This window comes from Camelus bactrianus, unplaced genomic scaffold (genome assembly GCF_048773025.1).
Source record: "Camelus bactrianus isolate YW-2024 breed Bactrian camel unplaced genomic scaffold, ASM4877302v1 HiC_scaffold_23, whole genome shotgun sequence".
NCBI lineage: Eukaryota > Metazoa > Chordata > Mammalia > Artiodactyla > Camelidae > Camelus > Camelus bactrianus.
In genome coordinates this window covers 349,627-360,164 of record NW_027413937.1, presented here as the reverse complement: position 1 = coordinate 360,164, position 10,538 = coordinate 349,627, and positions in this window count along the sequence as shown.

The window sequence follows — 10,538 nt, the reverse complement described above, 5'->3', positions numbered from 1 at the left end:
GCCAACGACGGGTAAAATCCTCAGAGGAGGACAACCTAAGACAGGCACAGCCGGCTGGACCACAGATGGCCTACTCAATGTGTCCAGCAGGGACGGCTGGCTAGCCAATGACGGGTAAGATCCTCAGAGGAGGACAACCTAAGACAGGCACAGCCGGGTGGACCACAGATGGCCTACTCAGTGTGTCCAGTGTGGATGGCTGGGTAGCCAATGACGGGTAAGATCCTCAGAGGAGGACAACCTAAGACAGGCACAGCCAGCTGGACCAGAGATGGCCTACTCAGTGTGTCCAGTATAGATGGCTGGATAGCCAACGACGAGGCATAGCCGGCTGGACCACAGATGGGCTACTCAATGTGTCCAGCAGGGACGGCTGGCTAGCCAATGACGGGTAAGATCCTCAGAGGAGGACAACCTAAGACAGGCACAGCCAGCTGGACCAGAGATGGCCTACTCAGTGTGTCCAGTATAGATGGCTGGATAGCCAACGACGAGGCATAGCCGGCTGGACCACAGATGGGCTACTCAATGTGTCCAGCAGGGACGGCTGGCTAGCCAATGACGGGTAAGATCCTCAGAGGAGGACAACCTAAGACAGGCACAGCCGGGTGGACCACAGATGGCCTACTCAGTGTGTCCAGCTTGGACGGCTGGCTAGCCAATGACGGGTAAGATCCTCAGAGGAGGACAACCTAAGACAGGCACAGCCGGCTGGACCACAGATGGCCTACTCAGTGTGTCCAGCATGGACGGCTGGCCAGCCAATGAAGGGTAAGTTCCTCAGAGGAGGACAACCTAAGACAGGCACAACGGCTGGACCTCAGATGGCCTACTCAGTGTGTCCAGCATGGATGGATGCCTAGCCAATGACAGGTAAGATCCTCAGAGGAGGACAACCTAAGACAGGCACAGCCGGCTGGACCAGAGACGGCGTACTCAATGTGTCCAGTATGGATGGCTGCATAGCCTACAATGGATAAGCTCCAGGGAAGCTCTGGAGCCCTGAAGTACCTGAAATAACCGTAAGTTCAGGAAAAGAATAAAGCTCAATGATAAAGAAAATCTCTATCATTTTATTCATTGAATCATGTTTTTTATGTTTACATATAAAATATGCATATTGTGTGCATATGCATGACTATATTTTGGGTTGTTATGTAATAAAATTACATATTAACATTTTATTTCTTTAAAACATTGACGCATTGTGGCAAAATGTTAGCATTTAAAAATCTTTCTTTTAATAAATCAGATCATATACAAATGCTTGAAGTTTCTTTTTCACCTTTCCTTTATCCCATTCCCTTCTTTGCATCCCAAGAGGTAACCATTATCCTGAAGTCAGTGTTGTTTTACTTTCCCAGCTGTTTTTTTTTTCGCCAGTCCCGCGGCCTGGGGAGGGTGGGGCTCCTGCGAAAAGACGAGGGGCGGGTTCCCCTTCCGATCTTAGAGAAGCTCCAAAAAGGTCAGCGGCATGCCCACCTGCCGCCACCTCCTGCGACCGCGAACCATTCAAATCGCCCGCGCCAAGAGGTACCCGGCGCTCGCGATTGGCTGAGCCGGACCAGCGCCCCTGGGCGGGGCCGGCCCCCTCGCAGCGGCCGCGGGTCCCGCCCCCACGCAGGGGCCGCGGGTCCCGCCCCGCTCGTGCGCATGCGCGCAGTCCCCAGAGGAAAGAGTCTGCGCACACCCCCGCCCGGCCTCCGACTCGCGCCGCGGCTCCCTCCCCTGTCCGCGGAGGCTTGTCGGCTGGGCGAGACAGCAAGAGCTGCGGCCGGCAGGGGGCTGTGCGGACCCAAGGCGGCTGCGGTGGCGCCGGCCTGTGGAAAATGCCACCAGGCGGCGCTTCGGTTCGTTGCTCGTGTGACGGCCGTTCCCCGCCCCCCCATCCCTGAACCCCCTGCGACCGCCGGGGAAGAACCGGCCCGCGCAGTGAGTACCGCACCGAGACGCTTCGGCGGGAACGAGGCCGACGGCCGGCTGTGCCGGTTGCGCCCCTGAGGTGAGTGCGGGCTGCGGCGGCGGCGGCGGCGGCGGCGGCAGCGGCGGCAGGGCGCGGGGCGCGGGAAGGACGGGGGTTGCGGCGGCTGCCACCCCGGGTCCCCGCGGCGGAGGGAGGCCGCGCGGGCCTCTGCGGGGCGGGGAGGGCCGGCGCCGTCAGTGTTTAGTCTCAGCTATTCTGATGTCTAGTTTTGTGCCCTTTGCTATGTCCAATCCTATATGAATTTCTGTTTTTATCTGATCGCATGGGACTAGCCCAGTGGTTCTCCAATTGGCTGGACATTCAAATTGCTTGGAAAACTTTTTAAAAACATAGGGGCCTGCAGCCTTCCCCAGACAAGTTAATTCAGAATTTCTGAAGGTGGGGCTGAGGCATTAGTATTTTCTTAAGCTCCCTGTGTGATTATAATGAGTCCAACAATCACTCCCAACTCTAATAAAACGTTCTGACATTTTATAAAACTTGCCGATTGAGAACCTCAGCATGTGTTTCAAATGAGTTCAGAGGAGAGAGTTTCCAGTGTTAGGTGTTGGTGTTTGTTCTATCAGTTGCATTCACAATGTAGGCTGACAAGGGGAAAAAAAAAAAAACCAACAAACAAAAAAAAAAAACAAGAAAAAAAAATTCACAGGGAAGGTAGACAGGCCGTGCAAACGAGAGCTCAGTCACAGAAGAGCTGTCTCCAGGAGACCAAAGTCATGCTCTTTCACATTCTAAGTGATTGGTTTGTGCAGTGAACCAAATCTGAGCAGTTCCAATGTTTGAAAATGTAATGACTTGAATAGAAATACTAATACACCCTTCAAGGTCATGAAAGAGTTCCTTGGCCTTAGGAAACGTGTAACTTCTGTGAGCTCATGTAGGTCAATTTGATGGGCCTCTTATAACCTTAAGATTCATCTTGCTCCTTATCTTTCCTCTGCATTAAAATATGTTAATACCAGCTTTGGAATCAAATCAATTCTTTTCTTTTTAAATCTGCCTTTTTAAAAGTTCCTTTGTATTTGCAGAATTACCAAGGGTTTGTTAAAAATTACCATATTTTCTACCTCTGCATGAAATTAAGCAAAGACCGAAGTACGAAAAGGTCATCGAAACAAGAGACTATAAAATTAACCTGAGAATAGCGGTACATTGCTAATGATAGCCTAAAATTTAATTTAAAGCCAGTCCTGAAAATGTGTAATGGTTAAGGATTGAGTTTCTATCCTCATCCACATGTTTAAAGAATCTTCTGTATTGGCTATCTCTAACCAAATTAGTGGGAATGGGAGAGGGCGGGGATCAACTCACTAAGAATCTACTCATCTATAGTCCTTTTATCTTTTCATTTAGAAGGGTAAGCTACTGAATGTCATATATATAATGCGGTACATAAAATGTGATAAATGCTGCACCTAACACACAAAGTCTACAACAGACCATAGATCTACAAAGGACTGTGATCTATGGATCAGAAGTAGCAGAGTTAACATCAACCCAGTTCCTAGCAAACGTTGCTAACTTATGGCCATAGCTATCATTTCAGACCCAATACCCCCGTTATAAAAGCAAATATTCTGTAGACCCTCTTCCCTTCCAAATGAGGCACTCTATCTTCAACTATAATTTTTAAGTACATTTAAATCAATTTAGAATACTGGAATATATGTTATTGTACATTCATAACTATACCATATACCTATTCCTACACCCCGCTTAATTATAATAAGTAAGTTAGGATCAGGGAAAGCAATATGAGAAATTATCCCACACGAGAAATTCAGGAAAAATGAAAGAGCAAAGGCAGAGATGGACTCTAAGCTAATAGCAGACCAGTTTTATCTGTAGACCATCACAGAGAAAGGGGGAAAAATACTTAATTGAAGTATGTTTAACATGCTAAGATAAATGACAATCTGTCAATGTTGACCAAGAATGAGGAAGTTTCATATTCTTGTGAATAAGCTATTTCTAAACGTAATTATAAAACAATTCAGTGTGTTATGACACGAGTTAAAAGTGCCAATGAAGTGCCCTGGAAACATTTCATCCCAGAGCCAGCCACATGTCCAAAGATGCATTCAGTCTGTTTTGGAAAGAAAAGTGGGCCGGGGGCTCTAGATGAGGGGAGCCGTGTAGGAAGTTGGGGCAAGTACGCAGATGCCAAAGCTGGGCCTGTCCGACAGAGAGCTCAGGAGGGACTCAGCTGCTGCTTTGGGAGGTGGCAGGAGGTGGGGGGAGGGGATAGCCCGACCCTGGCTCCTGAAGCACCCCTCCCCTCCCTTCCTACTTGGGTCCCACACAGCGCCCCTCACTCCATCCTGCCTTGGCCTACCTGTGCCCCACATACACCCCGGTGCTTCCCTCCCCGTTGCCTGACCCCGAGCCTCCCTGCCTGCCTTCGACCATCCCCAGTACCCCCATCCTGCCGTGACCTACCTGCACCTGGGGCTCCATCCTGCTTCCCTGCTGGGGACTGGCCTTCTTGGACATGTGCGTCTCCTGGCAAGTTCTGGAGCCCTGAAGTACCTGAAATAACCGTAAGTTCAGGAAAAGAATAAAGCTCAATGATAAAGAAAATCTCTATCATTTTATTCATTGAATCATGTTTTTTATGTTTACATATACAATATGCATATCTGTATGCATATGCATGACTAAATTTTGGGTTTTTATGTAATATAATTACATATTAACATTTTATTCCTTTAAAACATTGAAACATTGTGGCAAAATGTTAGCATTTAAAAATCTTTCTTCTAAGAAATCAAATCATATACAAATGCTTGAAGTTTCTTTTTCAACTTTCCTTTATCCCATTCCCTTCTTTCCATCCAAAGACGTAACCGTTATCCTGAAGTCAGTGTTGTTTTAATTTCCGAGCTGGGTTTGTTTTCTGTTTTTTTTTTTTTTTTTTTTTGCCAGTTCCGGGGCCAGGGGAGGGTGGGTCTCCGGCGAAAGTATGAGGGGCGGGTTCCCCCACCCCCGATCTCAGAGAAGCTCCCAAAAGGGCAGCGGCGTGCCCACGTGCCGCCACCTCAGGCGGCCGGGAACCATTCAAATGGCCCGCGCCAAGAGGTACCCGGCGCTCGCGATTGGCTGAGCCGGACCAGTGCCCCTGGGCGGGGCCGGCCCCCACGAAGCGGCCGCGGGTCCCGCCCACACGCAGCGGCCGCGGGTCCCGCCCGGCTGGTGCGCATGCGCGCAGTCCCCAGAGGAAAGAGTCTGCGCACACCCCCGCCCGGCCTCCGACTCACGCCGTGGCTCCCTCCCCTGTCCGCGGAGGCTTGTCGGCTCGGCGAGAGAGCAAGAGCTGCGGCCGGCAGGGGGCTGTGCCGACACAAGGCGGCTGCGGTGGCGCCGGCCTGTGGAAAATGCCACCAGGCGGCGCTTCGGTTCGTTGCACGTGTGACGGCCGTTCCCCGCCCCCCCACCCCTGAACCCCCTGCGACCGCCAGGGAAGAACCCGCCCGCGCAGGGAGTACCGCACCGAGACGCTTCGGCGGGAACGAGGCCGACGGTCGGCTGTGCCGGTTGCGCCCCTGAGGTGAGTGCGGGCTGCGGCGGCGGCGGCGGCGGCGGCGGCGGCAGGGCGCGGGGCGCGGGAAGGACGGGGGTTGCGGCGGCTGCCACCCCGGGTCCCCGCGGCGGAGGGAGGCGGCGCGGGCGGCTGCGGGGCTGGGAGGGCCGGCGCCGTCAGTGTTTATTCTCAGCTATTCTGATGTCTAGTTTTGTGCCCTTTGCTATGTCAAATCATACATGAATTTCTGTTTTTATCTCATCGAATGGGACTAGCCCAGTGGTTCTCAAATTGGCTGGACATTAAAATTGCTTGGAAAACTTTTTAAAACATATGGGCCTGCAGTCTTACCCAGACAAGTTAATTGAGAATTTCTGCAGGTGGGGCTGAGGCATTAGTATTTTCTTAAGCTCCCTGTGTGATTATAATGAGTCCAACAATCACTCCCAACTCTAAAACGTTCTGACATTTCATAAAACTTGCCGATTGAGAAACTCAGCATGTGTTTCAAATGAGTTCAGAGGAGAGAATTTCCAGTGTTAGGTGTTGGTGTTTGTTCTTTCAGTTGCATTCACAATGTAGGCTGACAAGGGGAAAAAAAAAAAACACACAAATAAAAAAAAAAAAAAACAAGAAAAAAAAATTAACAGGGAAGGTAGACAGGCCGTGCAAACGAGAGCTCAGTCACGAAGAGCTGTCACCAGGAGACCAAAGTCATGCTCTTTAACATTCTAAGTGATTGATTTGTGCAGTGAACCAAATCTGAGCAGTTCCAATGTTTGAAAATGTAATGACTTAAGTAGAAATACTAATATACCCTTCAAGGCCATGAAACAGTTCCTTGGCCCTAGGAAACGTGTAACTTCTGTGAGCTCATGTAGGTCAATTTGATGGGCCTCTTATAACCTTAAGATTCATCTTGCTCCTTATCTTTCCTCTGCATTAAAATATGTTAATACCAGCTTTGGAATCAAATCAATTCTTTTCTTTTTAAATCTGCCTTTTTAAAACTTCCTTTGTATTTGCAGAATTACCAAGGAGTTGTTAAAAATTACCATATTTTCTACCTCTGCATGAAATTAAGCAAAGACCGAAGTACGAAAAGGTCATCAAACAAGAGACTGTGAAAGAAACCTGAGAATACCGGTACATTGCTATTGATAGCCTAAAATTTAATTTAAAGTCAGTCCTGAAAATGTGTAATGGTTAAGGATTGAGTTTCTATCCTCATCCACATGTTTAAAGAATCATCTGTATTGGCTATCTCTAAGCAAATTAGTGGGAATGGGAGAGGGCGGGGAACAACTCACTAACAATCTACTCATCTATAGTCCTTTTATGTTTTCATTTAGAAGGGTAAGCTACTGAATATCATATATATAATGCCGTACATAAAATGTGATAAATGCTGCACCTAACACACAAAGTGTGCAATAGAACATAGATGTACAAAGGACTGTGATCTATGAATCAGAACTAGCTGAGTTAACATCAACCCAGTTCCTAGCAAACGTTGCTAACTTATGGCCATAGCTATCATTTAAGACCCAATACCCCCTTTATAAAAGCAAATATTCTGTAGACCCTCTTCCCTTCCAAATGAGGCACTCTATCTTCAACTATAATTTTTAAGTAAATTTAAATCAATTTAGAATACTGGAATATATGTTATTGTACATTCATAACTATACCATATACCTATTCCTACACCCCGCTTAATTATAATAAGTAAGTTAGAATCAGGGAAAGCAATATGAGAAATTATCCCACACGAGAAATTCAGGAAAAATGAAAGAGCAAAGGCAGAGATGGACTCTAAGCTAATAGCAGACCAGTTTTATCTGTAGACCATCACAGAGAAAGGGGGAAAAATACTTAATTGAAGTATGTTTAACATGCTAAGATAAATGACAATCTGTCAATGTTGACCAAGAATGAGGAAGTTTCATATTCTTGTGAATAAGCTATTTCTAAACGTAATTATAAAACAATTCAGTGTGTTATGACACGAGTTAAAAGTGCCAATGAAGTGCCCTGGAAACATTTCATCCCAGAGCCAGCCACATGTCCAAAGATGCATTCAGTCTGTGGTGGGAAAGAAAAGTGGGCCGGGGGCTCTAGATGAGGGGAGCCGTGTAGGAAGTTGGGGCAAGGACGCAGATGCCAAAGCTGGGCCTGTCCCACAGGGAGCTCAGGAGGGACTCAGCTGCTGCTTTGGGAGGTGGCAGGAGGTGGGGGGGAGGGGATAGCAGGACCCTGGCTCCTGAAGCACCCCTCCCCTCCCTTCCTACTTGGGTCCCACACAGGCCCCTCACTATATCCTGCCTTGGCCTACCTGTGCCCCACATACACCCCGATGCTTCCCTCCCCGTTGCCTGACCCCGAGCCTCCCTGCCTGCCTTCGACCATCCCCAGTACCCCCATCCTGCCGTGACGTACCTGCACCTGGGGCTCCATCCTGCTTCCCTTCTGGGGACTAACCTTCTTGGACATGTGCGTCTCCTGGCAAGCTCTGGAGCCCTGAAGTACCGGAAATAACCGTAAGATAAGGAAAAGAATAAAGCACAATGATAAAGAAAATGTCTATCATTTTATTCATTGAATAATGTTTTTTATGTTTAGATATAAAATATGCATATCTGTATGCATATGCATGACTGTATTTTCGGTTTTTATGTAATATAATTACATATTAACATTTTATTTTTTTAAAACATTGAAACATTGTGGCAAAATGTTAGCATTTAAAAATCTTTCTTCTAAGAAATCAAATCATATACAAATGCTTGAAGTTTCTTTTTCAACTTTCCTTTATCCCATTCCCTTCTTTCCATCCAAAGACATAACTGTTATCCTGAAGTCAGTGTTGTTTTACTTTCCCAGCTTTTTTTTTTTTTTTTTTTTTGACAGTCCCGCAGCCTGGGGAGGGTGGGTCTCCGGCGAAAGGATGAGGGGCGGGTTCCCCTCCCAATCTCAGAGAAGCTCCCAAAAGGGCAGCGGTGTGCCCACCTGCTGCCACCTCGTGCGGCCGCGAACCATTCAAATCGCTGGCGCCAAGAGGTACCCGGCGCTCGCGATTGGCTGAGCCGGACCAGCGCCCCTGGGCGGGGCCGGCCCCCTCGCAGCGGCCGCGTGTCCCGCCCCCACGCAGGGTCCCAGACTGGGACAAGAAGCCTGCCAAGGCCTCGAGCGGCGGGGCCAAGGGCCGGGGTGGGTGGCGTCTCTAATTCTAGTCGTCACACCCCTGCCTTTGTCCATGTGGAAGACCAAGCACCCGAAAGGCGATGGGGCCTGCGGCCAGCTTCTCCCGCGCAGCCCTCACCCCTGCGTGCAGTCTCAGGACAGTGGGAGGAACTGAGAGCAAGTTAGGGTTGTCGGGCGCTGTTTCCCCAGAACCCGAGTGGAAGTGGGGGCTGGCAGCCTGTGGAGCTGTGGGCCCCCTGGGCGGACCCTGGGCAGCGGACTCCCTCCGAGAGCATGCTCTGGCCCTGGCTGGGGGGCTGGCAGGTGCCCGGAAGTATGAAACTCCTCAGGGGCTTCCCGGGGGCTCTGGGCTCAGAAGAGGGTGGCCTGGCTTCCACTGCTGCTCGGAGCCGGCCCTCAGCCTGGGGAGGAAGTCACCAGCTCTCGGGGTTACGTCCCCAAAGTGCCTGGATCTGAGGGGTTAAACAGGCGAGAGAACAGCTCTGTCCAGCTTTTTATTCAAAATTCTTCTACTCAATTAAGGAGATCATAAAAATGCTAAGCATGTCCCTTTCTTCCCGGGAGCTCAATGGACCGACCCATTGTGGTTTCATATGGGGAGCCCGTGGCCTGGGGGGCTGCCGAGGCCCTGAATTGGCCTTTGTGCCAGACTGAGCTCATGGCCGGGCTGCGCTGTGGCCAGATGCCCGGTCCAATCCCCTCCCTGCTCCGTTGGCAAGAGTCCCCGTGACCGTGGCCCTCATCCTGCCCACAGACTCTGCGGAGTGCTTGTCAAGGGCCCTGTTCTGGAACGTTCTCAGCAGACCCTCCTATGGGTCTGCGTGAGCTCAGCCCGTCATCCCAGGGCGGAGGGCTGGCCTGCCCCATTTTGGACTGGCACTCAGAAGAGGCAGGTGTGGCTGGCATTTGCCTGGCGGTTCCTGCCTGGGGGGGCCTGGGGAACAGTCCTGGGCAGAGGGCACCTCCTTGCTAGCCCTGCTGGGCACACAGAGGGTGGTGGAGTTACTGTGGTCGTCATTCTGAGCCACAAATTTAAGAACATTTCTTCTGGGCCGTCCCCCCACCTCAAAATAGCTGATATGCGGCCTGGGCATTGATTTTTTCCAGCTGAACCCCAGGAGCGGAGCTTCCTCTGTTTCCTGGGTGTTTTGTATGGACCCCTACTTGTTCTGTCGGGGGTGCCACTTCTCCCGAGGGAAGAAAGCCACCAGAGGTTCTGTTGTAACCTCTGGAATGTGCCTTTTCCTGGAAAGGCTGCAGTGAAATTTCAGGGAGGTGGAGGAGGGGAAAGGCCCCGGGGCTGTTTTCAGGCACAGCTGGTCACATGACTGTGGCACTTAGGGCCTTGGCATTTTTTAAAGGTGGACATAGAACTGGCGGGAGGTCAGGGCTCTCAGCCTCTGCTCCCCATCCTTAAACGCAGCAGCTGCAGGGAGACAGGTGGTGAGGGAGTGTCTTCTGCAGCCTGGCGGTGCCCTGGTGGGTGTGAGCTCCTGTCTGCTTCAGGAAACAGTGAGTCCAGCCCAGACCTCAGGCTGCCCTCCACATGTGGCCCCCGTGTCCCAGGCGGCCTGGCCTCTGGGGAAGGGGCTGGGAGCCGGGAGCCGCCCGGAGCAGCCCCAGCTGGCCATCTCTGCCCCCCACGAGTCTGGGCTGCTTGTCTCCACCCCCGTGGGGTGGAGTCACGACTTAGAAAGGCAGAGCTAGTGAGGTTGTCACAGTGGAAAAAAATACGACTTCTGTGAGTGAGATTCCCTTACTTAAAGAATAACAGTCATACACGTTCAGCCCCAGATCTGGAAAACAGCCTGTGACCCAGACCCTGCTCCG